Source organism: Chrysemys picta, chromosome 5, assembly GCF_011386835.1.
Source record: "Chrysemys picta bellii isolate R12L10 chromosome 5, ASM1138683v2, whole genome shotgun sequence".
In the NCBI taxonomy this organism is placed as follows: Eukaryota; Metazoa; Chordata; order Testudines; family Emydidae; genus Chrysemys; species Chrysemys picta.
The window spans coordinates 126488403-126514669 of record NC_088795.1 but is presented as its reverse complement, the minus strand read 5'-3'; the positions used below and the strand labels follow the sequence as shown (position 1 = coordinate 126514669).

The 26267-nt window shown below is 44.4% G+C and overlaps 1 long non-coding RNA gene across 1 annotated transcript; it reads left to right on the top strand.

The window, feature by feature from the left end:
* The first annotated feature begins 144 nt into the window (after nucleotides 1-144).
* Nucleotides 145-21914, top strand: LOC103306200 (uncharacterized). Its single transcript, XR_508944.4, has 3 exons — nucleotides 145-284; nucleotides 1721-1778; nucleotides 21777-21914. It is a non-coding gene; the product is annotated as an uncharacterized LOC103306200 (long non-coding RNA).
* Nucleotides 21915-26267: the final 4353 nt, after the last annotated feature.

Here is a 26267-nt window from a genome sequence, read left to right as displayed (position 1 = left end):
ACAGGAGCGGTTCTACAGCAGCGATGCCCCATTCAATGCCCCTTTCCGGACTACAACTCCCAGAAGGCATAGCGGCCTCACGGCGCCATATGCCGTGCACATGCGCATGCGCTCATGCAAGGCGCGGGGGGGAGGGAGGTGTCTGTTAAGGAAGTATTGCTCTGTTAAGTATCGCGTGCTCTGGCTGAGATAAAATGTCAAAATATCCCCGGCTGAAACTGCAAAAGAACAGCCTCTCCCGAGCCTTTGCTCCTCTCGCATGTGTATTAATTCATTAGCCTGAGGTGAGATGTGGACGCGTTACAGCGGTGAACGCATGCGCAGTGGTAATAAGGGGTTAGTGTTGCGATCCTTGTTGGGAAATGGGCATGCGCGCTTCAGGGAGAGTGGGGGTGAGGCCCGATGCCCGGCCTACCCCCGCCCTCAGTTCTTCGGGTTTGTTGTGGCCATTGCAGTGCTTGCGCCTCAGAGGTGGGGAGGGGCTGGGAGACTCGCTCCACAGAGCCTCTGGGCTCAGACAGCCTGGGGAAGGGCAGTTGAGACACACACGCACACCCAGTGCCAGTGGCCTCAGAGGGGCTGGCGCTGCTGGGTGAGGGGGTTGAGACACACGCACACACCCAGTGCCAGTGACTTCAAAGGGGTGGCTGATGCTGGGTGAGGGGTTGAGACACACGCACACCCAGTGCCGATGGCCTCAGAGGGACTGGGGGATACCGGTTGAGGCGGGTTGAGACACACGCACACCCAGTGCTGATGGCCTCAGAGGGGCTGGGGGATACCGGGTGAGGGGATTGAAACACATGCACAACTAGGGCCACTGGCCTCAGAGGGGCTGGCAATGCCAGGTGTGGGGGTTGAGACACATGCACACCCCGTGTCGATGGCCTCAGAGGGGCTGGCGATGCCGGGAGAGGTGGGTTGACGCACACACCCAGTGCCAGTGACCTCAGCCTCAGAGAGGCTGGCGATGCTGGGTGAGGCGGGTTGAGACACGTGCACAGCCAGAGCCTTAAAAAAGGCTTTCAATGCTGGAGAGAAGGATTGAGGGATTCTCCTCATCCTTCCCTGCAACTCCAAGATCCTGAAATGCAGATCCAGGCCCATTCTAGATGGTGAAAGGTACCTTGCTGGCAGCAAGGTCCAATGCCGCCTTCATAGAGAGCAGCCTTCTGTCCCTTCTAAAGTACAGCAAAGTCCCAGCCAATCCTCAGGAAACCTTTCCAGCTCCTCTGGTGTCAGAGCTCCCATTTTTGAGTGATTAGCCAAGAACTGCTTCCATTACAGCTGGACCTCACCCATTTGCACTTCAAGCAAGGTCACACACTTGAGACAGTCCTGGTATTGCGGGTAGAAGATCTCCTATCTGTGGCTAGCAGGAGGATTTCATCCTCCAGGGTCCATCTGTAGCAGTTGATACTGACCATGGTAAATTAAATTGCTAAATTAATGGAGATATCCCATCTCCTAGAACTGGAAGGGACCTTGAAAGGTCATTGAGTCCAGCCCCCTGCCTTCACTAGCAGGACCAAGTACTGATTTTGCCCCAGATCCCTAAGTGGCCCCCTCAAAGATTGAACTCACAACCCTGGGTTTAGCAGGCCAATGCTCAAACCACTGAGCTATCCCTCCCCCCACGGTCTGTAACTTGACTTCTCACCTCAGAGATGTAGCAGAGGTTGACAGGAAAGACTGAAAAGTCTCCATTATTTTCTTTAAGGATGCCCACACAGATGGATGAAGAACACTAGTCTCCATGGGAACCATTGGGGGAAATTGTGAGTCACTGTGACCTCAAATGGCAGCAATATGCAGACTGGATGATATTGAGATTCTCCCCTCATTACAAGATTTTTTTTTTTTTAACTTTTAACATTCTTGATATATTCTCCATAACTAATTTCACTTGACTTCCTGAATAGATGTGCACACTTACTTTGTGCTGTACTGCACGGTTACAGTTGTACTGCTCTCTGGTTGTCTTATCCCACAGTTCCCAGCCCTCTGGCTTCCAGGAAAACCTTAGGGGAACTCAGGGGAATTGTGGGAGAAGGCATCAAATGCTTCTGGAAAACTCCCATCATTCCACATCCCCATTTTGTAGTCTCTCAAAATGGAGGACAGGAGGGACTGGTTTTGTTTCTTTTTATACAAGAAAGGCTTCTATTGGAGTGTTTGAAAAGCAGTTTCAAGGCAGCTACAATAAGAATTGGAGGGTGTTTGTTTGGACAGCACTAAGACTGCGAACCCAACAGGGCAGAGATTGTCTCTTATACAGGGCCGCCCAGAGGATTCAGGGGGCCTGGGATAAAGCAATTTCAGGGGCCCCTTCCGTAAAAAAAAGTTGCAATACTATAGAATACTATATTCTCGTGGGGGCCCCTGTGGGGCCCAGGGCCTGGTGCAAATTGCCCCACTTGCCCCACCCCCTCTGGGCAGCCCTGCTCTTATATGTCTGTATTTATACCTACTATTACCACAATAATGAATTACAACTACCCTTAATAGAATCATAAATTAAAATCCTTTTAATAGATTTTTGCTATTTCCACCTTCCAATGCTTGTAGATATTTATAGTAATATAATGTTACAACACTACCTTCCTCCCAATCTTTCCTATGTATTGATTGTATCTGACTACATTGTAAATTTGTGATGCATCATGAGACTGCAGTGGCGCAAGAGCCAAACCTAACAGATTCCGATGCAGAATCCGGGCCCAAAATCATCGCTATATTTGTCCATAGGAAACCCCTATTTCATACTGTTTGTTTTTCATGTTTTTAATTCTAGCACTAGCATATGGCCAAATCAGAATTCATTTACCCCCCCCCCCCACGCTATTTCAGAATTTCCTTTGTCAGGTTTTGCTTTTCTTCTTTGTAAGCCCTATGACACCCAGTTTGTTTAATTTATCCCCTGTATTTTTAATGTCCATGTTGGCATTAAAGCCTTCCCAAACAATTTTGTCAGGACACCCTTCCCATATCATCACAGTATAAGAAGTTATCTTTGAAACAAATGACCTCTTTGTACACTACCTCTTCAGGCACTAGTTTACTTCCAAGATTTTCTGAAGAGATTACCTACAGTACACAGGTCTCTCCTTCCTAATGCTGGTCCTTGAAATAGTTTTTGGTTGTATTCATCTTGCTTCTGGCCTTATCCATTCTAAACACATGAGAAATTGTATTCCATCTGTTTTCATGATCCTGTCCATGACCTTGTTTGGCAGTGATACAGCCATATCCTGCAATCACTTTCGTACAAATAACTCCCTATTGAAGACAACTGATCCCTGGGGCACTTCACTACTAACCCTTTTCCACACTCAGAATTGGCCATTTAGTCATACATGTAATCAGTTTTTAACACTTTATAATTTTACCTTTCATGCCATAGTGACCAAGTTTCTTTAGTAGATTCTTCTTGTGAGGGACTTTATCAAAAGGCTTTTGAAAGATCTCTAATCAAATTATATCCTTGGGTTCTCTTTTTACCTATTGGTTTAACTTTTTCAAAGCATCCTAACAAACTTGAGGCATTATGTATGCTTAGTGTTGCCACACTGCTTTGTTCCTATCATGTTATAGGGAACAAAAGTCTTTGCAGTAATGATTTTTTCAACTCTTTTTCCAGGTCCTGTAGTAAGGTTCATCGTCTATACCTCTTAGATCTTCTTTCAGAGTAGCAGCCGTGTTCCACTCTATATGCATCCGAAGAAGTGGGCTGTAGTCCACGAAAGCTTATGCTTTAATAAATTTGTTAGTCTCTAAGGTGCCACAAGTACTCCTGTTCTTTCTTAGATCTTCTGTCTCCTTCCCTTCTTTAACTCTCACAAGTCCTTACCGTCATTTGCTCCCACTCCCTCCGCTGACATCTCTTTCTGCAGCTCTCCCTGTCTGTTTCCCCTGTCACAGGTAGGAAAGGCTTCCAGTCTATTTTTCCATTACCTCTGATCGACCCACTCTTCTCTGTCTAGCACATGAGCAGGTGGGGATCTGAGCCACGAGCAGGTAATTGTACCAGGTGGCACACTCCTCCAATCACCTAATGGCTTCCTATTCTATTTGATGTGAGGCACCAACAAATGGACAAGCTATGTGGAAGATGCCTAAGTAGCATAGGCACCGACTTTTACTTTTCTCCAGGGGTGCTCACCCCCACTTTGCCTGGGGCCCTGCCCCCACTCAACCCCTTCCCCCAAGGCTCCGCCCTTGCTCTACCTCTTCCTGCCCCCACTCCGCCCCTCCGAGGCTCCCGCCCACCCGCCGCTCTCTGCCCTCCCCCAAGCCCTTTGCCAACAGCAACGCCCCCTATCAGCTGTTTAGCAGCGACGCAGCCCCACATCAGCTGTTGGGCGGCAGCAGCGGGACCCCCACACTCACATTAGCTGATCAGTGGGGGTGGGGAATAGCAGTGGCCAGGGGGTGGGCTATTTTTTTCCGAGGGTCCTCCAGCCCTGGAGCACCCACGGAGTCGGCGCCTATACTAAGTAGCACTTCCACATTAGCAGGGGGCCCAAAAACTAGAGACTAGCTTGGAAGTGAGGGGTTAAGAATCATATCCCCAGTCTGAAACAGGGCAAGTGGCAACTTTAACAAGTGGCATCAAGTGTTCAGCTATGGTCTCTCCCCAGCTTCTATACCAACAAGAGTAGAGACCCGGCAAAGATCTGGATTATAGTTGAGGTCTTAGAAAGTGTGGACCCAAAGTTCCTCTGCGACAAGGTTCAATAGTAATCATCTAGCACTATACAGAGCTACTGTATGAGATGACTATTCTAAAATACCATTTTCTGGATTATTTTATTGGATCCCACCATATACTCAAAGTACCGGATTAAATGGGAGTGTATTTTGTTTATACAGATAGATACCAGTTTAACAAACATTATCTGGGATGATATAGGTATACTCGATCATGCCTCTGGGCTGGGGGCTGGACTAGATGAACTACTGAAGTCCCTTCCAGCTCTACATTTTGAAGATTCTAGAATATATATTAAAAATATCAATCTATACATTTTGGGCTAAATCATCCCTTGCCCTGTATGCCCATGCAGGAACGTTAGATGGAGTTTAAAACTCCCATAAGCCACCTGGATCTTGGGTCCCGTTGTACAGTGGTACACGGGTACTTCTCCCTCCTTTGCTGAAAGAGGAAAGCGAGAGCCTGTGCTTTGCCTCCTGCTGACTGGTGTGGTGGAGGAGAGCTGAGTTAGGGTTAGAATGTGAGGGAGCAATTTGCTGCCACTATAGGCCAGCAGTGAACTATTACCAGCAACTAACCCCCCTTCCCCACCCCTAGCAAGGAGGGAAGCAGGAAGGACATTGTGCCAATCTAACCCATAGATTTTTACATAGCCTCTGGGTTCATCGTGGAATCGAATCTTATCTTTAAAAAAGACAAACAAGCAGTGGCGCTGGAACAGTTTTTAGAGTGGGGTGCTGAGCTGTACCCCCCTTGCCCCTGTCCACGCCCCTCACCGCCCCCACCCCCCCCCCAGAGCTGGGGCCAGGAGCAGGGAGGGCGTGCGTGCGGACAGGGGTAAAGGGGCTGAGGCTGGAGCCACAGCTGGGGGTGGAGCCCGGGGGCACAGGGTTGGCAGCCAGGATCCTGCATGTGGGCTGGGAGCCAAACGCCCGGGCATGGGGCAGGCAACTGAGACCCTGCGCAAAACCTGCGGGTGCTGCAGCACCCCCCACGCAAGCTACTTCCCATGCCTATACAAACAAGAGAGAAGCAGTAAAGTGAATGAGATGCCATATTTATCCACAGTGCAGAATTATGTTAAATTTCAGGTGTGCGTTTTGCATTAACTAAAAAATATTTTGCACCATATAATGATGCAGTAATCACATTTTAAAGTGTGAAGTCATTAACTTTACTAATCCAAAAGCAGCTGAGCATATGCATAACTGCTCCACACTGTTTCTTCTGTATCTTAAGAGCTGAGAGAGTAATGCAGGTAAGCAGTCTAGAATTTTACTAGCAAATTTCAGTTAAGTTACATAAAATCATAATATTCCTCTTCTGGCCATTCATCTGTTCCCCTGTAAAATACTTATGATACAAGTGGGGCCTCTGTTTTCAGAGACCGGTGAAATTTATGAAGCCCTGTCAGAAAGATTCCAGATACAAAGAGAATCAGCTAGGGTTTTATTGCATCAGGGACAGTTTGCAACCCCCCTTAGCTGGCAAGCAATCAACCTGGATGCCATCTCCTAGCCCATGAAGCCCAGGCCGGATTTAGGGGCAGGTGACCCTGGCAATCACTTGGGGTGCTGGGTTTGGGGGGCACCAAGCTCAAGGTGCTCTTTGTTGTTAGCGATAAAAGGGAAAAAATGTTTGAGGTAAAATGTTTCAGGTATTGATGTTTGTACATTTCAGTTATTCTTAAAATTAAGAAGTTTCTATAAGCTTAGAGGGGGAAAAATTATTTGCTTATCTATCTTATCTAGCGTGCAAATGTATCATCTTATTTGACGGGGTAAATCATGCATCAAAGTTGTGAAATGGGCTACAAATGCAATAAAAAATAAGGTATTCAAAAGTTTAACAAATGAGGAGGGGGGGGAAGAGACTGAAAATGCTCTTCGTGTGGGGCACCATTTGGTTTAGCGCCAGATCTGATGGAATCTTCTTGGTGATGGGTGAAGAAAGAAACCAAACTGGTTCTGTAGTCCTACTTAGAGCAGGTGCTGCAATATTTTTTAAGAGTCCCATGACATCCCTCATATTCTAGTGGGATATGGGAGTGGGAATTTTTAGCATGGCCTAATTTATCAAAGTGGCTTTTCACACTTCCCCACCCAAGTCTATTTGTTTGGCAATCCTACAGCTAAATGTCTGGATTCTGATGGTATGGGGAAGTCCTGACCTAACTGTGTTTGACTTTTGGTGGGTTCTAAAGCTAGTTTAGCTCTGACTGTTCTAACAGATTAAGGTTTGCTTGTCTGTAAACTGCTTTCCCTTACTGTCTGTTCTTCGGAGGAGTTGTAGTGAGTAAGATAAAGCAATAAGAATGCTAAATAAAAGAATCTGAAACTGAGAAACAAGGCAATTTGCAAAGGTCATCTAAATATAAAGAAACATGGGGCCAAAATTTTGTCCTGAAAAGATAATGTCAGGTGCAGATGCCTTGTGTATGCAGGCAGAATTTGGCTAGAATAATTTTGATCCTAGAGAATTTGGAAGGATGTCGAAAGATAAATTTGTTGCAAGCAGCTCAGTTTTTGGGGACGCTTTTGGTAATTTCTGAGGGGATATGTGACATGAGTCATAGGTAAATAAAGTTAGGTACAACTACCCAGCGTATGCTTTCCCAAAACATCACTCTGACATTTTTCACCACTATCCAAGATTGAATTATGTCAAACCACCAACAGCCATTTCTCCTCTGATGATTTTTATTAGCTAAAATATTTTTAAAAATGAAACCATATTTTCCAACTTTTTGGTCTCTTGTTCTATAACTAGGTTCCCAGAAATCTATTGGGCACAAAAGAAATGGACTAATTTATAGTAGCATCCCTATGCAGGATAATTTTGGACGGGTGGGGTACTCACAGGATGGGAATTGTCTTAAATCACACAACTATGCATTTTCTTTTGTTCTGTTCAGAAATCTGAGAACTGTGGTGAGCATGGTGTGCTGTTTCAAGGAGCTTTATGTCAGGCCTCAGTAACTTTTACCTGTTCCCAGGAACCAAAGTTCCTTCAAACTTGAAAACTTTACTGGAAATAAAGAGATTTTATTAGCAAACGTTGTAGGCCAGTAATCTGTTTATTTCACTTTATCTGATACAAAATATTCAGAGCATTACTATCATCGATAAAGGAAGAAACCATTATAGTTTATGATGATATTCAAAATTATGATTACGGGCCAAGTTTTCACACAATCCTCAACTCAGTTGTCTAATGGTATAATAATGCATGCCCAAAATACTAGGTATACAATCCTTTACCTAGAGTTTTGCATGCAAAACCTCTTTTCTATGCTCCCACTGCATCTTCTCCCTTCACACATTATCCCTGAGTAATCTCATCCGCAAACACACATTCAGCTACCATCTCTATGCTGAGAGCTCACAGATCTCTCTCCCCAGACCTGTCTCCTTCTGTCCAAACTAGCAGCTCAGCCTGTTTCTCTGACATCTCCGTTTGGATGTCTAGCTGTCAGAACTCAATCTCTCCTCCGAGCTCTTCCCACTACGTCCTCTCTCAATCACTGTGGAGATCACCACCACTCAGGTCTGTAATCGGGAAGTCAACTCCTTTTCAGGCTATGTGTATATCCTGCCAATTCTTTCTGCATAATATCTCCAAGATCAGACCTTTCCTATACAGCCATACAGCTAAAATCTTCATCCAGGCGCTCATCAACTTACTGCAACAGCCTTCTCTCGGACAAATGCCATCTTGCCCTGCTCAGATCCTTGCAGAATGCCGCTGCAAAGATAATTTTCCTCGCTGCTTTGACCATGTCCTCCCTCTTTTTGCATCGCTCCACTGGCTCCCTCTTCTCAGACACAGCAAATGTAAGTTGCTTGTTGTCACTTTCAAGGGCCTTCACAGCCAATCCCACACTATCTTTCATTCCCTGCCTAGGCATAAACTCCCCTCTCTACTCGGCCAGTGATGTCAGTCCCATCACCTACTGGTTAAATTTTCAAACAAGCACCTGTGCGCTTTCCTGTACGCTGCCCTTCACATTTGGGAGGAGTCCCCTGTAAACATCTGCAAAGCCACTCGTTATTCTCCTTCAAAACCTTCCTCAGAATTCTCCTTCATCACGACGACAATGATTAGTCCACTGGTACAGTGATACCACTACCTACCGTGCTGACCAGTAGTGTTTCATTGTTTTCTTGCGCTCCACCATGTCTGTATCCATTTGTTGTTTTTTGTCTTCCACTTAGTTTGTTCTTTGCTCACCTTTTTGTTGTGTATATGTATGCACCCAGCACAATGGAGTCCCAGTCCATGAGTAAGAATCCTAGGCATTACAATAATAATCTGTGCATTCAAAAAAGTATAGTTACATGTTTAAGTATTCTGCTTACTGCAAATATGCAAATCAGGGGTTACATGCAAAAAATTGGATGCAGAAAAATATTGGACATGCAAAATTGCACATGTAACCCACATACCTCTTGGGTGTGGTGTTCTGTCCCATCTAGTGGCACCGAGACCACTTAGAGCAAGATTAATGAGTTTTCTCTATAGCCTTAGCTAAGAGCTATATGGGTTTAGCTCATGCAGTAGAGGCTCATGCACTAAGATCCCAGGTTTGATCCTGTCCGGAGTCGGTCGGTGTTACACACACAATTTTAGAGGCCACTACAAAAATAAATAGTGCTTGGATGTTTAAAGTGAATCATCATAGATTTTCTTTGTCCGAGGAGTGAGGAGCAATTTCTGAATTTATATTTTCTGCTCCAGTTCATTTTGAGCTTTTAAACATAAAAATGTTGATTTATAGCAAGAAAAAAAAAGTATCTCAACACCAAATTTTGAGAATGTGGCAGTCTGATGTTTGCTGTATAAGTAGAGTATTGTTATATTCCTATATGTAGGCATAATATATTAAGAATAAAAAGCAAATCTCAAAACAACAGCGTAAAGCTCTGCCTTGGTTTTTTTCATAGTTACTAGTCCTATACAAATTAAAAGCACATTAGCCTTTCTGAAAATAAATCTGACTGCAGTTCAACCTTTTCTCTTTGGAGCCTAAGTTTGCAGATAGCCATGGCATTCCACTGGCTAAGCCACTTGAGTGAATTTCCTGATTTTGCTTGGTTGCTTAATTTCCTGTTGGGCTCACATTTTGCCTAATTCAAGACAAAAAGACCCCTATAAACAGGATGAATGATTGAAACTGCAGAACTGGACATAGTAATTTGATTTCAGTTCAGACTTCAGTATGTGCCTGCCTGAATGGAGCTAGAGTTTCAGAGAAGTATATATAAGTGACTCCAAACATTGCCTTAATTCAGCATTTTCCCCCTTATTGAACTACAGTCCTGTTTATCCAGATATCTGCAATTTAAACTCATTTTCAATTTTCTAGATTCAGATTTTAATTTGTGCCAAAGACAAGTGTCTTCCATTCCATAGTAATCAGCCACAGGTCTTTAAAAACTGGTTGTCACAGGTCAGGCCCGCGGTCACTCCTGCACATCCCCAGGCTCAGGGCTGCACAGCCTAGCAGCCAGTCAGTCACTGTCAGGATGGGCCACCACCTGGCTGGCAGTCAGGATAGGGGGACCCAGGCCCTCCCGCTTCACAGGGTCCCAAACCAGGACCCTGTCAGTGGCAGGGTTGCCTGCCACCAGCTTGGCAGGGATCCAGCCAAAACACACCAAACTAGCCTCCCATTGTCCAACCAACTCCCCACAAAGACTCCCTGGGTTACTTCCTACCCAGTTCTCCATATCTCATGGCTTCCTAGTTCCCCCAGTTCCTTCTCCTTCAGTAACATCCAGAGCCTGAGGGTTGCTGTCAGCTGGCTGGCCTCCACATCACAAAGTGCCCCCAACCCTTCAGCAGGGGGCCAGCAGTACACCTCCTTCCCCTACAGCAGCCAGCCCAGACTGACCCAGGCTGCTCCCTCTTATACTGGTGTTGCACTTCGAGCATGCCCAGTAGGGCCATGGGGGCGTGGCTTCCTCAGCCCACAGTCAGGGGTTAACCCCCCGCTGTCCCAGTGCAAGGCATGGATGCCCCATCACACTGGTAAAGAAAATAAGGAACTGGAAGGTTTTAGTGAATAATATATATGGAGTATTAACACATATTGCTAGAATGCCTTTGGACTAAAGCTGCATAATTTGCATCATTATTGCAGTCTTTAGCCTCTCATTCAGCTGTTCAACACATGGAAGTGTGTAGGGTTACCATACGTCCGGATTTTCCCGGACATGTCCGGCTTTTTGGGCCTCAAATCCCCGTCCGGGGGGAAATCCCAAAAAGCCGAACATGTCCGGGAAAATAGGGACGTGCTGGGCCGGGGGCTGGGCCGGGGCCGGCGGTGCTGGGCCGGGGGTGCTCGGCTGGGGGCTGGCCCGGGGGTGTGGGGCCGGGGGTGCTGGGCCGGGGCCGGGGGTGCTCGGCCCGGGGCTGGCCCGGGGCCGGCACCCCAGGAGCCAAGCCAGGCTAGAGACGCTGGGGCCGCGCCTCCTCCCTCCACCCCCCCGCAGCTTACCTGCTGCCTGCTTCAGGCTTCCCACGAATCAAATGTTCACGGGAAGCAGGGGAGGGGGCGGAGTTGGGGCGGGGGCATGGGCGGGGCTGGGGTCGGGGCCGGGACCCCGTGGAGTGTCCTCTTTTTGGACACTCAAAATATGGTAACCCTAGAAGTGTGTCTATGGTAAAGTAGTTCTTTGTCTAAAACAAATACAGAGGGAAGAGTTAGGGACATATACAATTCACATAAGGTCTATTCTGATTGTTCTACATCTCTTAGGTTTCTGTATTGTGCCTATCACCATGGTATTTATGTGCTGCACAAATTTATTAAACTATAAAAGCCTGGAACAAAACTGTGTTTTTCTCCGTGTTCCTCTCTAGCAGAAGAGCATGACTTTGTCTGCGTCTGGCTTTTTGCAGATCAGTTCAGGGAAGACTATCAAAAAAGATGATCTGAATACCATCAACCTTGATCTGAATACCATCAACATAGGGCTCAGTTTGATCTTTTCTGGCAAGCAGTTCCACAGCTGGAGGCCTGCTGCTGAGAATGCTCTGTTCTCAGAGCCCAAGTGTCAGAACCTGGATCTATCCAGCTGCATCATCTTTATAGAGCACAGTTGTTTGGGGGATCATGGAGGCTAAGATGGTCTTTTAGGACCAGTACTTTGAACTCTGCATTGATGCTCCATATGGAGGCAAGGATTAAGGCTACTCTGAAAACTAAGACTGGGCTTAATGCTTGTGCAAGTTAATGAAAGTGCTGTGTCTTCTTCCTGGCAAACCTGATGTGCTTATTAAGCATTACGTTTGTGTCTGCCTTTTCTTTGTCTGCCTCCGAGCTCTTGTCAGCTCCTTGGAGCACGTACTGTCTTTAGAGGTATGTCCGGTCTTGGTTGAGAATATTGTCAGTGCTTAAATAAAGTTAGTTTTTAAAGGAACTAAGATCAAGGACTAAGTCCTTGGAGTCAATGAAAGAAGGCTCAGAACCAAGTATATCACTTGGGAAGTGAATAGAAGGCTTTCCATTTGGGAGGACTATATTCTGCCCTTGAAGAAGGATGGACCTTACCTAATAAGTTGTTTCCATCTCAAACTACAGTAACTCACACACCTCCTGAGTGTGGTGTTTTATCTCCTCTAGTGGCACCAAGACCACTTGGGCTTGGTCTACACTACCCCCCTAATTCGAACTAAGGTACGCAACTTCAGCTACGTGAATAACGTAGCTGAAGTCGAAGTACCTTAGTTCGAACTTACTTTGGTCCACACTGGGCAGGCAGGCTCCCCCGTCGACTCCGCGGTACTCCTCTCGCCGAGCTGGAGTACCGCAGTCGACGGCAAGCACTTCCGGGTTCGACTTATCGCGTCCAGACTAGACGCGATAAGTCGAACCCAGAACTTTGATTTCCAGCCGTCGAACTAGCTGGTAAGTGTAGCCAAGGCCTTAGAGATTAATGAGTCTGCTCTACAGCTTTAGTTACGGTCCCGTTGGCTTTTAGCTTACGCAGTAGAGGCTCATGCACTAAGCTCCAGAGGCCCCAGGTTCAATCCCACCCATCGACGAGCAGAGCCTGTCAGTGTTGCACTACTATGGGACAGACCCTATGAACTTTATGTTGACAAACCTAACATTTAAAATGACCTATATAGGACCAAATTAGTATCTGGTGTAACTCCATGTGGCCTATGTTGTTTTTGAACTCATATGCCCATCTAAGGCCATGTCTACACTAGTGAGCTTACAGCGGCACAGCTGTACTGATGCAGCTGCACTGATATAAGATCGCTCATGTAGCTATGCTCTCCCATTGACATAATAAAACCACCTAAAAGAGCTGCGGTAGCTCTCCCGCCGACAGCGCTGTGCACACTACCATTTTTTTCAGTGAAACTTTTGTCGTTCGCGGGGGTGGGGGGTTTCACACCCCTGAACGACATAAATTTTGCTGACATAAGTGGTAGTGTACACATGGCCTAAGTCTTGAAAAATCTGCTTCCCACAGCAAGGGCTGTCACATTGATTTTAATACTCTGCTAGGCAGCCCTACAGTGATAAACCCAAGGCACCGGCTTCCTTCATGAGCAAGGACACTCATGTGCATGTGAATGTTATACTATCCTGTCTGGTCTTGTAAGCAGGAAGAGGGCAGAGCAGTACAGAGAACAGGATTCTCGTTTAGTTCAAAACCCCAGCCTGCTCAGAAAGGTGAAGCACACAGAGGGAGTGTCAAACAGGCACAAAAGCCGCATAAAACTATAACGAACTGGGTAAATCTGAATTTTGTCCTTGAATTTCACTCTGTACAACAGTGTATTTTTAAAGGTATTTAATGTAAATAGGACAAATAATATGTAACTAATGTGGGCCATTTATATAGACATTTTAAACTAGTTAATAGCAGATCTTCATTCTCAGCTGGCTTAAATTAAACCTTTTGCATTCAACATAACTGAAGGGGGATTACAGAAGATGTGGACACTCTTAACACCAAATGTTGCACATACACAGAATGAGACCTGCAAATTATAGTTACTTTGTGATCCCACATTGAGCACCACAGAGGCAGCAATGGATCAAACTCTTTCCCCTTATCACTTTGTGTAAAGATGCTTCTTTGTGTTTTGTTTTAATGATAAGGGAACTTGGATCCTCTGAAAGGCCTTAGATTTCTTTTGTATGCATTCGTCAGGGCCAGCGAGAAGCTGAACTGCTGTGCCAATGGTCCCCTGCCTAAGGCTTGGTCTATGCCACCCCTTACGTTGGTATAACTTATGTCGCTCAGGGATGTGAATAAGCCACCCCCCTGAGCGACGTAAGTTACGCCAACCTAAGCACCGGTGTGGACAATGCTATGCTGGCTGGAGAGCTTCTCCCGCCAACTTAGCTACTGCCTCTCGCGGAGGTGGCTTTGTTATGCCAATGGGAGAGCTCACTCCTGTCGGCACAGAACATCTTCACCAGATGCACTATAGTGACGCAGCTGCCTCAGTGCAGCTGCCACGTTGTAGCGCTTCTCTTGTAGACGAACCCTAAATGACAGCGGTTCAGACAGCTGTTGAGAGGTTTACTCAAAACAAGAGCTGTGACCACTGTTGCTTTCCACCAGTACTCTGAGGGAGTGCTCGACCCCTGCTCCGCCGCAGGCCCCACCTCCACTCCACCCCTTCCCGAAATCCCCACCCCCGTCCCACCTCTTCCCACCCCATTCCGCCACCTTCCCTGAGTGCACCCCACCATTGCTCCCCCCTTTCCCTCCCAGCGCCTCCTGCCCACCACTGAATAGCTGATCTGTGGCAGGCAGGAGGCGCTGTGGGGAAGGGGGAGCTGACTGGTGGCGCCCATCAGTGGAGCACCCATGGAGTTGGTGCCTATGCTTTGCAGATTAGCAGTAGTGTTCTGACTGATCTGGTCTCTGGTTACAGCTACAGCACATTCTCAACCAGCCTGTGAGATAGTACTGAGGGAAGTGGAATATCATTTTTCCATCCCCTTATTGTCGTCATGATAAAGAGTGGCCAAGTCGTTTTTGTGCCTGGGCTGGTAAGTTTTCAAGGCTGCTCTCACACCCAGTGTCAGGTAGTTAAAACCATGTGGGCAACAAACAACTTAATCCATTGTTCTCATCCACTCCAACGTCCATAGGGACTTGTCCTAATAAAACCATGCACTGAGTATCTGATTGTACACATGTGGGGGCTGTGCTCATCACCAGCCTGCAGCTACTGTCACGAGTAATTAAGGGAAGGCTCAGAAACCACCCACATCTGTCCCATTTTCTTTTCTTTTTTTTTTTTTTTGGTATGCAAACAAAAGATCAGCTGTTATGCAATGCTTTAAACCCAGATGTCCCACTCAGAAGATCATGCTGTAACGCTCCATGGTTGCACAGACACTAGGGTAGTCACCTAACCATGCGGCATGGGGAACAGAACTCAACTGCTGTAGTAAACACAGGCCCCAACTGGATGGGCAGCTCCAGTAGTTAATCTTGTAGAGGGAACATGAAAAGACAGGTGAGCAGGTCTGTCATTTCATGTAGTAGGGAGCAGTGGTTCCCAGCCACCCAGCTCAGGACAGTATACTATGGGCCAAAATGTTTAAATATGGCTGCCTAAAATTAGGCATGTACCTCCCTAATTATGCCTCTAAATTAAAGTGGTCTGGTCTTCCAAGGTGCTGAGCACCTACAATGCCAAATATGAGATGTGGATGCTGAACCTTTGAAAATCAGATCCTTTGTGTTTAGGTGCCTAGAGCCTTGCTCCTGTCATTGGACACACATGAGTTGACTTCTTGCCTCCACATGCAGCCCCATTGACCAATGGTCTGCCTGTGTGGATCTGATTGCAGATCAGAGCCTAAATATGGCCATGGACATTAACTCCAGGTGCTCCCCAAGTTTGAAAATGTTGGCCATAGTTCTCTGCCAGTTCTCATTTGCACGAAGGTGCAGTACTTTGGCATGGGCATTTGACTGATGGATTGTTTATCTGGCACTGACGCGTGGAAAGTTTGAAGAATGTTATAATCCACTGCCTCTGTTTTCAGGAAGTAGCCAGAAGGCCTTAAGTTTCTTCTAACCTACAATTTTTTAGGCACCATGCAATACCATTACCACCAGGGCGTTTCATGGGAAAGTTTGCTTTTTATTGGTTACATGTTGCAACTTGCACATGTTTGTCTATATCTAGAACAACCATCCTTTCAAAATGACAGATGCAAAAAGTAGCATGCTGTGAAAACATGCAGCACTAGAAGTTATAATGAAAATCTCTCAGGAGACAGTAAAACAAACTTAGGGCCAAAGGTCCGCCCCCCCCCCCCATCACTTGGTTTGCCAAACCACCTCCTATCTTGATTCAAACCCCTGCCAATGACTCACCTTTTCCACCTCCATCCTTGTGGGCATTGTTGTAACATTTTAAAAACCAAAACACCAGTTTTCTCTCTCTTGGTGGTTTCTGAACAACTATGGTCTGTCTTTTAAGACTGTAAGCTCTTGGGGCAGGGACTTGTTTTGTACAGGGCCAAGCATGTTTTCAGTGCATAGTGATAAAACAGAATCACAACTCCTGGTCCCACTGGAGCCAGTACTGAACTCCTATCCGTTTCAGTAAGGCCAACATTTGGTCCTTAGCAAATAATAGCAGTGGCACTAATTACTGGCTCATTGTGGGTGTTCCTTTGATTTGAATCAGCTGATTTCATTATCATTCCTATACCCTCAGGTCTTTCACCCAAAGGGAAAAGGAGCTAAGGTTTTAAGAGAAAGTTTTGAAACTCTCTGTTTATTCTGTGATGGCACCCGCTGATTAATGGATATTAGAAGTTAATATATCCAAAGGACCTTCACAGAGCACTGCAGACAGCTTTACTGATATTTATATTAGTGTAATTATTAAATGTATTTCACTCGGATTCTAATTTAGAGTCCCAGGATTTGTCACATAAATTAGATATGTCTGACGTGAGTACTGCGTGACTATAAGAGGTGTAGCGTGCATTAATTCAGTGAATATAGTGTCACAACTAGAAAATGAAAATATGATGAGGAAGTACATAGAAATGTAGGGCTGAAAGGGACCTTGAGAGGTCAAGTCCAGCTCCTTGCAGTGAGACAGAATTAAGTAAGCCAAGACCATCCCTGACAGATATTTGTCCAACCTGTTGTGAAAACGGGGATTTACACAACCTCCCTTGGGAGTCTATTCCAGAGCTTAGCTACCCTTAGAGTTAGAAAGTTTTTCCTAATACACCTCTACCCCGATATAACATGACCCGATATAACATGGATTCGCATATAACGCGGTAAAGCAGCGCTCGGGGGGGGGGGGGGGCTGAGCACACCGGCGATCAAAGCAAGTTCAATATAATGCGGTTTCACCTATAACGCAGTAAGATTTTTTTGGCTCCTGAGGACAGCGTTATATCGGGGTAGAGGTGTATCTAATATTTAACCTATACTTTTTCACTAGGAGGGTGGTGAAGCACTGGAATGGGTTACCTAGGGAGGTGGTGGAATTGCCTTCCTTAGAGGTTTTTAAGGTCAGGCTTGACAAAGCCCTGGTTGGGATGATTTAGTTAGGGATTGGTCCTGCTTTGAGCAGGGGGTTGGACTAAATGGCCTCCTGAGGTCCCGTCCAACCCTGATATTGTATGATTCTATGATATCTCCGTAGGTGCAGATTAAGCCCATTGCTTCTTGTCCTGCCTTCAGTGGACACGGAGAACAATTGATCACCATCCTCTTTATAACAACCCTTAACATATTTGAAGACTGCTATCAGGTCCCCCCTCAGTTTTCTTTTCTCACAACTAAACGTGTCCAGTTTAGGTCAAGTTTTCTAAATCTTTTATCATTTGTCTTGCTTTCCTTTAGACTCTCCCCAATTTATCCACATCTTTCCTAAAGTGTGGCACCCAGAACTGGACACAGTACTCCAGCTGGAGGCTTCCCCAGTGCCAAGTGGGACAATTACCTCCTGTGTCTGACATACGACATCCCAGCATATTAGCCTTTTTCGCAACTGCATCACATGGTTGACTCATGTTCAATTTGCGATCCACTATAATCCCCAGGCCCTTTTCAGCAGTACTGCCATCTAACCGGATATTCCCCATTTTGTAGTTGTGCGTTGGACTTGCCCTTCCTAACGAAGCACTTTGCACTTGTCTTTATTGAATTTAATGTAGCTGATTTCAAACCAATTCTCTAATTTGTCTAGGTCATTTTGAATTCTAATCTGTCTTCTGAAGTGATTGCCACCCCTCTCAGTTTGCTGTCCTCTGCAAATTTTATAAGCATAAAGTTATTAAAAAGGTCTTGGCATTTAAAATATTAAAATGTATAGTCTGCAAAGTGTTATGTCCCCTTGAACAAAGTGTAGGCTGTTGGTCCAAATTTTAAATGTTCATATACAAGTACTATGCTGTCCATTCATTTAGAAGAAAATCTTAAGAAATGGCTTAACTTGCACATTGAAGCCCTGATTTTGTGCCCATTGACTTCAAAGGCAAAGTATCAGGCCCTGAGTGAGAGTGCGCATATAGTAAGATTAAGTCCAGACCAGAACACTGGCTCCAAATCTTTCACCTCACAAAGTCTGGGAAAGTTTAGACCTAGATCTGGTCAGGAACATTGTGCCTCTGACCTGATGCCGTAATGTGGCATATATGGTACATGAGATCAATTGCCCTGAACACCTGCTCCAATCTTTGCCACTTAGGATTTGTTGAAGCATGCAGGGTCATAGGTCAGCACCTCCATGAATAAGTGGTCAATCAGGTCTTTATCAACACCTGGAGTGAATTGTTACGGTGATGATAGGAATTCCAGGTTGGAATTGGACATTCAGGGCTAAATTTTTAAAAGGCCTCTACCTTTGCACAGGCAGTTTGACACACATCAGCACTTATGTATTCTTGAACTGTGTGCAGATAGCTAGAATAAGGCCTATGCACCACTTAAAACTCATTGGCACCTTAAATGGTGCCCACTTCTTGCACCAGCCCAGGAGTGAATAATGAAATATACACATCTAAGCAGGATTTGTGTGTACAGCTTGGTTAGATATCCCTCTGTCCACTTTGTGTACACAAATCATCACTACTCATGCAAATTCTCAGTTGCGTGCTCAGGGTTGTTGGTAGTGGTTGTTTGTTTGTTTGTTTGTTTGTTTGTTTGTTTTTTGGGGGGGTTGGAAAGTAGCAGTAGTCCTCCAGTCCCTTGAAATTTCCCCAGTTTTCCATGATTGGTTAAAAAAAATAACATTGCTAGTTCCCTTATGACTATTAAGACAATCTCTTTAAGACAATTACCCAGGGCTGTTGATCTGAAAATGTCTAGTTTTAGCAGAAGCTTCCCCACATCCTCCTTTGTTATAGATGGAAATCCTTCTGTGGCATCCCCATCACCATATTGGATGAATACACACACCCCCCCCTACTTCATTCCAAATACAGAACAGAAACATCTATTGAACATTTCTGCCTTTTCTACATCACTATTTATAGTTTTACCATCTGCATCTAGCAAGGAACCTATATCTGACCTAGGTCTCTGTTGGTTTGTTCCTAATATATATATTTTAAATGCCTTAATGTCTTTTAGCCTATAGGCCATTGATATTTCATAGATTTCTTTATTTTCCCTCATCAGTCACCTATATTTTTTTAACTTGTAACTTATATTCATTGCCATTTACTTCCCCTCTCCCCCGTTTATATTCATTTTCCATTTTTGATCACTGCTTCCACATCTCATTTTAACCTGGAGGGTCCAGCATAACCTTTTTTTGTGTCTGTGGAATCGTGGCTTTTGGGGCATCCCATAGGATAATTTATGTAGAATTAAAGCTATAGGACTAGGCCATTGTCATTGAGGCTTTAAAGACACGCCTGGCCTTGTTTTTCTTCTTCTTTCTTTGCAAAACATACTGACAACGTCATTTCTTAGGGCCAGATTTTCAGAAGGGCTGAGCAGCCACAATTCCAGGTTAAGTCCCTGGGAGCTGGAGGTGCTCGGCAACCTTGGAAAACAAGCCCTCATCTTCTTTTTTTTGTAATAAACTGACTACAGGAAACATATTGTGGAAACTTTAGAGCACCTGAGCCACAGTAATTTTCCTATATGTTTGGATCATGATCATGTTGCATTAAGAAACAAGAACATTGCACGGGACGAACACAGCCTGAAGCCATGATGTTTTGGATCAGGGTGTTGTTTTAACAGGCTACATTACAAACATGAGGAACGATACAGAGTCTGCATGAGAGAAGCGAAGAACTAAAAGTACTTTCTGTCTGGTGAAAACTGTGCATTCAAAATAATATGTCTGTTTACCAACAAGCACACTGCAGAGTCTGTTACAATACCAATCCAGAAGGGAATCCAGAGACGTTTGAGTGGGAAACGAGTTATATTCTTAGACCAGAGGCCATGCACAAGGTAGTTTTGCCATTGACTTCACTAGGGGCAGAATTTCACATCAAGAGCTTAAGCGGGACTTAAATGGTGCATAGACGTGACCCAGGGCCCTCTTGTTGCCAACTGGCAGAGGGCACAGGATTCATAAGGGTTACAGGGATCCTCTGGGTCTGGTATCTACATCCTCGTTTACCAAAGCACACCATTTAACGTCTCTACTGAAAGCCTGTGTCACAGTGATCATCATAATCATTGTGCTATGTGTGTATGGATAATATGTAAGGAATTATGTATATATACTAAAAATGATGTTCTTAAGGTCTGTGACTTGGGGCTGGTCACCAAAAGGTGAGAAATAGGTTTCTTTCAGGCAAGCAATGTTTATCAGTCTGTCTCCATGTACACTGAGAATTGCATACTTCACAATGAACTCCTATTTAGTCTGAGCAAAATGTAGGGCGACCAGACAGCAAATGTGAAAAACTGGGACGGAGGTGGGGGGTAATAGGCGCTTATATAAGAAAAAGACCCAAAAATCGGGACTGTCTCTATAAAATCGGGACATCTGGTCATCCAAAAAATGCTACCCAAGTGATTGCAAAGTCTCCAGGGGAGGCTATTGACAGGAAACCCAAGCAGCGGGCTGAAAGTGAAGACAATGGATTTTGAGGGACTATAATTGTAGGTACTGAGATTCAATCTGTATCTTTCATCTAGGAAGTAAGCTGAGTGTGGGCTTGCTTCGTGAATGGACGATATCACAGCCAAGCCTGGCTGTAATATGCTGGAAAGATTTTGGGGGACATGACAACATCTTGGTGGTTAAGTTTAGGCTCTACTATGCGTGTTCTGATTTTGTTTTACATGTAACCCTTTGTTTCCAATATTTCTGCTTGCTATCACTTGAATCTCTGTTCTTTGTTAAATAAACTTATACTTGCTTTCTCTACAAACAACTCTAAGTTCTGTGTGATCAGCAGAGCTATGGTATAACTGTGCCTTTGGGACCAGAGGATCTGGGAATTGTGGGAGTCTCTAGTGATCAGGGGCTGGGCACGCTAGGGAGACATTCAGAGGACTGGGAGGATGGGGTGCACCTCTGGCTGACCTGTACAGAGAGAGCAAGGCCTGCAGAGGCCTAGAGGATAGTGCTTTGTGTTGCCAGAGGTTGGTGGAGTTGGGGAACTGACCCATAGCAAGCACAGCCAAAGCTCATGCTCAGGGCAGGTGGTAGCGAGGTGCCTCACAACCCTGGGTACTCCAGGAAGCATCCCGAGAATGCTTGGGCGGGTCCTGTGCCCAGGGGTGAGTAGAAGTACCTGAAATGATGGGGAACCCGCTGGAAGAGACAGAGCCTTGCACATTCAGGCAATGAGAGCGTCTGGATTAGAACATGAAAATAAACAAAGAGACTAAAGTAAATAACTTGTACTGGAAAAATCATCCAGAATGAAATTAACAAATTAGTCACACATAAAAATCCACGTATTGCACCTCTCTTGTAACGAAATGGCAGAAAACCATTGGTATATTTCATCATGCGAGGATGGGTATTAATCTACATCCTGCTAATGATTCATGCTCAACATTCCTCTATACTTCAGTGGGAGTTGTGCACACAGCGCTGATGGTGTAATTTTACCTTTCAGGTGTAATGAAGTAAAGAAACTTTAAAGAAAGTTAAGCTGTAAAAATGTGAGACGGAATAAAACTTCAGACACCCTCTGAAGGGAGCGACAACTCAGGCTGAGAGCACAGCAGCAATAGAAGCCACAAGGATCCTACAAAAGCTATCGACACTCAGATTTTGATGAGTAATTTCTGATGGGCTATTAGATTGAAGACAAAGTTGACGACTGGCATGCATGGATGGTGGAAACCTTGAAGACCTCACAGCTGATTCTCCAGCGACTTAGTAATGATTTGAGACAGATGTGAAATGAAGGGTATGACACATTATGAAGTACTCGTAAGCTTTGAAAATCCAGGTCTTCTGTCCTCAGGTTTTATAAGGAAAAAAGATGAATGAAATTGTACTGAAGTTCTGTTGCATTAAATAAGGGGAATTCATTGAAGGGAAATAGACCATTGATATATGAGTTGGTTGAGTGTTATCAGAGTCTTTTTTCACTTGGAATATTTAGCCTAGGAGTAAGGCTGGTACAGAAAGATAAAAGGAAAGATAAAAGAACTCTTTCTTTACCTGGCCAATTCCCTCAGTGGGAAACTGAATCACTATTGTAAGTTTGATGAGGGCTTAATTTAAGCACAAAAATATGGGGAGAAGGGGTTGGGAGTGTTGTGAGGACCTACTGAAAGGCAGTCAAGCAAAAAAGAAAAACTATCATACTAGAAAAGAGTTCTTGGGTTTTAGCATGGGGATTGTTACTAGAATGGAAAGAATGTAAGACTGGCACACTGGGTCAGATCAATGGCCATCTAGCCCAGTGTCCTGTCTTTTGACAGGGGCTGGTACCAGATGCTTCAGAGGGAATGAACAAAACAGAGCAATTATCAAGTGATCCATTCTCCGTTGTCCAGCCCCAGATTCTGGCAGTCAGAGATTTAGGGACATCCAGAGCATGGGGTTGCATCCTTGACCATCTTGGCTATTAGCCATTGATGGGCCTATCCTCTATGACCGTATCTAATTCCTTTTGAATACAATTACACTTTTAGCCTTCAGAAAATCCACTGGGAACAAGTTCCACAGGTTGACCGTGTGTTGTGTGAAGTACTTCCTTATGTTTGTTTTAAATCTCCTGCCTGTTAATTTCATTGGGTGACTCCTGGTTCTTGTGTTATATGAAGGCATAAATAACACTTCCTTATTCACTTTCATCACAACGTTCATGATTTTATAGATCTCGCTACCATATCACCTTCTTAGTAGCCTCTTTTCTAAACTGAACAGTCCCAGGCTGTTTAATCTCTTCTCATATAGAAACTATTCCATACCCCTGATCATTTTTGTTGCCCTTCTCTGTACTTTTTCCAATTCTAATATATCTGTTTTTGAGATGCGGGAACAAGAACTGCACATAGTATTCAATATGTGGATGTACCATAGATTTATATAGTGGCATTATGGTATTTACTATTTTATCTATCCTTTTCCTAATGATTCCTAACATTGTTAGCTTTTTTAATTACCATATCACATTGAGCATCTGTTTTCAGAGAACTATCCACAATGACACCGAGATCTCTTTCCTGAGTGGTAACAGCTAATTTAGACTCCATCATTTTGTATTTATAGTTGGGATTATGTTTTCCAATGTGTGTTACTTTGCATTTATCAACACTAAATTTCATCTGCCATCTTGTCACCGAGTCCTGTGGGATCCCTTTGTGACTCTTCACAGTCAGCTTTGGACTTAACTAATCTTGAGTAATTTTGTATTGTCTGCAAACTTTGCCACCTCACTGTTTACCCCTTTTCCCGGATAATTTATTAATATATTGAATACCATTGGTACCGGTACAAATCCTATTTACCTCTCTCCACTGTGGAAACTGATCTTTTATTCCTACTCTTTGTTTTCTATCTTTTAACCAGTTACTGATCCATGAAAGGACCTTCCCTCTTATGCCATGACAGCTCACTTTGCTTAAGAACTTGTAGTGAGAGACCTTGTCAAAGGCTTTTTGAAAATCTAAATACACTATATCCACTCAATCTCCTTGTCCACATTTGTTGACCCCCTCAAAGAATTCTAATAGATTGATGAGGTATCATTTCTCTTTACAAATGCCATGTTAACTCTTCCTCTTCCACATGTACATCTATGTGTCAGATAATTCTGTTCTTTACTATAGTTTTAACCAATTTGCCTGGTACTGAAAATAGGCTTATCAGCCTGTAATTGCCAGGATCACCTCTGGAGCCTTTAAAAAAAAATGGTGTTATATGAGCTGCCCTCCTGTCATCTGGTACAGAGTCTGTCTTCAGATACAGATTACATACCACAATTAGTAGTTCTGCAACTTCATATTTGAGTTCCTTCCAAATTCTTGGATGAATACTGTCTGGTCTTGGTGATTTATTATTGTCTAATGTATCAAAGTGTTCCAAAACCTGCCCTATTGACACCTCAATCGGGGACAGTCCCTCAGATCTGTTACCAAAAAGAATGCCTCAGGTGTGGGAATCTCCCTCACATCCTCTGCAATGAAGACCAATGCAAAGAATGCATTTAGCTTCTCCACAATGGCCTTGTCTTCCCTGAGTGCTCCTTTAGCACCTCAATCATCCAGTGGCCGCACTGACAGTTTGGCAGGCATCCTGCTTCTCATGTACTTTAAAAAAAAAAAACTTTTGCTGTTAGTTTGGGTATCTTTTACTAGTTGCTCTTCAAATTCCTTTTTGACCTGCCTAATTATACTTCTGCACACGACTTGCCAGAGTTTATGTTCCTTTCTGTTTTCCTCAGTACGATCTGACTTTCAATTTTGTTAAGATGTCTTTTTGTCTCTAACCACCCCTTTTATTCTGTTTTTTCGCCAGGGTGGCTTTTGTTTGGTCCTCTTTCTTTTTTTTATTTACGGTATACATATAGTTTGAGCCTCTATTATGGTGTTTTTAAAAGTTTCCGTGCAGCTTGCAGGGATTTTACTCTTGTATCTGTTCCTTTTACTTTCTGTTTAACTAACGTCCTCGTTTTTGTGTGGTTTCCATTTCTGAAGTTAAATGTTACTGTGGTGGGTTTCTTTGGTATTTTCCGCCACTACAAGGATGTTAAATTTCATTATATTATGGTTGCTATTACCGAGTGATTCAGCTCCATTCACCTCTTGGACCAGATCCTGTGCGCCACTAAATCAAGAATTGCCTCTCCCCTTATGTGTTCCAGGACAAGCTGCTCCGAGAAACAGTCATTTATGGTGTCAAGAAACTTTATCTCTGTATCCCATCCTGAGGTGACATGTATCCCCCAATAGGGGGATAGTTGAAATCCCCCATTATTACTGGGTTTTGTGTTTTTGTAGCCTCTCTAATCTCCCTGAGCATTTCATAGTCACCATCACCATCCTGGTTGGATGGGCAGTAGTATATTCCTACTGCTATACTCTTATTATTCAAGCATGGGGTTTCTATCCATAGAGATTCTATGGTACTGTTTCATTCATTTAAGAGTTTTACTATATTTGATTCTATGCTTTCTTTCACATATAGTGCCACTCTCCCACCAGCACGATCTACTCTGCCATTCCTATATATTTTGTAATCTAGTATTACTGTGTTTCATTGATTATCATCATTCCACCAAGTCTCTGTGATGCCTATGATATGAAAATCCTCAATTAATACCAGGCAGTCAAGTTCACCCATCTTAGTATTGAAACTTCTTGCATTTATATATGAGCACTTATAAAATTTGTCAATATTTAGTTGTCTGCCTTCATGTGATGTAATTGAATGGGACTCTTTCATTTGACTGTTTCTCTTCAGCTCCTCCCTGCACTTTATCAACTTCTATCCTCTCCTCTTTACTAAGACATCAAGTATCCCCTTTAATAAATCCTCCCCTAAGGGATGTGTCTGTCTGAACCACGTGCTCCTCCCCACCTGTCGACTTTCCCCCAGCCCTTAGTTTAAAATCTCCTCGATGACCTTTTTAATTTTACATGCCAGCAATCTGGTTCTGTTTTGGGCTAGGTGGAGTCCATCCCTCCAGAATAGGCTCCTCCTTTCCCAAAAGGTTCCCCAGTTCCTAAAAACCTAAATCCCTCCTCCCTACATCGTCTCATCCATGTGTTGAGACCCTGCAGTTCTGCCTGTCTAACTGCCCTGCACATAGAACTGGAAGCATTTCAGAGAATGTTACCATGGAGTTCCTGGACTTCAATCTCTTACCTACCAGCCTAAATTTGGCCTCCACGGCCTCTCTCCTACCTTTCTCTATGTCACTGGTACCTACATGTACCACGACCAGCAGCTCCTGCCCAGCACAGCACATAAGTCGGTCTAGATGTCTCAAGAGGTCCACAACTTTCACACCTGGCAGGCAATTCTCCATGTGGTTCTCCCAGTCATCACAAACCCAGCTATCTATATTTCTAATAATTGAATCTCCCTGTCTCTCTCTAATAACAAAGGTCCCCTCTTGCAGAGAGGTACCCTCAGTGCAAGAGGATAC